A 1,676-nucleotide genomic window follows, 5' to 3' on the forward strand; every position below is an offset into this window, starting at 1 on the left:
AGACTAGAGATCTCATTTTTCCCCAGCTACTGTGACCCTGAATTTCCATTTTAATAAGGGTTTGACAAAATCTGGCATGGATGGGGGGGTGTAAGTTGCTGAAATGACCCATATAACTCCCTCTCTGAACTCACATCTACAGAGTCCTAGAGGACAAATCAAATCCAAGATGTCGGTCCCCCCACTTTGCCCTCATGACTTATGTGAGTGGAGAGGAGAGGGATGACCACTTTCTCTCAATCTACCTCTGCCACCATGGAACAGGACTGGAAGGCTAGGACTGATAGAGTATGCAATGACCCCCTGCACAGCATGGGCCTTGAGTCCTGTCATCCTTCCTGAATAGCTATCAATCCATACCTGGTGGACTGATGTTCACTTGTTCTGGCCCCAAGAATGCACGTAGTGAATCTCCACCACTCCACTTCTCAGGGAACCATGGACTCAGGCTGGAGCAAGGAATAGCTCTTTGCAGGCAAGGAAAGCCAGTCTTGGGCCTTATGCAGGCCTTTTGGACCTTTGTCATTCTCACAGAAAAGAATTTCAGGAGGAGACAAGCAGTGAAGTAAAAACAGATTTTATTTGGAGGTTTTTGAGGAAGGGGAAGGAGGGAGAGAAATGGAGAAATAGCACGCTCAAAAGAAAATGCAGGCTTTTCCAAAGGCAGAGAGAGCCCTTACACACATCCCAGAAATACATATGAAAGCACACATTACAAGCAGTACATGTTCTCAGGAAGCATGTGCACTTGGCCACGACATATACAAATATGGACACAAGCAATGCGTGGGTTCAGGCAGCATATACACATCCTTTCTTTCTTCAAGTTGGCTTTTTCTTTCTCCCAAGCTGCCCACATGGTGCTGTCTACCTAAGTAAGAGATCATTGCTAGGGTGGCTGCTAAGGAGGTAGTATTGGGTTGATAGATGGTGCTCCTTGAAATTTGTGTCTTGGCCTTTGTTCCTGGTAGAGCTGATGGGAGTCTAGCCTTCCCTATTCTGAGCTGGTGCTAAAGACAATCTTATCAGGCCTTAAAAAATGTGCTCACAAGGTGGGCCCTGATCACCTTAGAGCTAATTGGTTTTATTACTTCCCAGGAATTTATTGCCATAGGGGCCCTTCCCTATCTATCTGCCTGCCTCAATGACATACTGTAAATTGGATTGGTCTAAAGGGCTTCCATAGTGACACTGATGACATCACAGACAAGAGGAGCCAAACTTGCACACTGCTGTCATGAGTGTACTGATGATGCAAGGTTTCAGACTTCAAGGTCACAGGGGTATAGCAGGAGAGAAGGAGTCAAAGGATGGAGAGATACTAAAGGAAGGGGGGTGGCAAAGCATGGTCAGACCCAAGCCCAAAGACCCCTATTGGTCCCTTTGACAGTTAGTTCTAAACTGGGGACTCAGAAGAGCAAAAATGGACCATAGCATTCTCTGTGAGAATTCAACTCAGCAAATTCCCTTACAAAACAAACTTCTTGCAGGACTCTTGAGGAAGGCTGCACCTTCAATCAAATTATCACGAGGTATTGCCAGAAATAATTGGGGACAGGAAGTCTCAGCTCTTCAATGACTTGGGACATGGACTTCCTAGTGATTCTTGGTAGCTTTTATCTCATAGATTAGTTTATTGCATGTCAGCTTTATTCCTAGGAACAGGTTAGAGAAAG

The sequence above is a fragment of the Sorex fumeus genome, unplaced genomic scaffold (assembly GCF_029834395.1).
Source record: "Sorex fumeus unplaced genomic scaffold, SorFum_2.1 ptg000044l, whole genome shotgun sequence".
Taxonomy (NCBI): Eukaryota; Metazoa; Chordata; class Mammalia; order Eulipotyphla; family Soricidae; genus Sorex; species Sorex fumeus.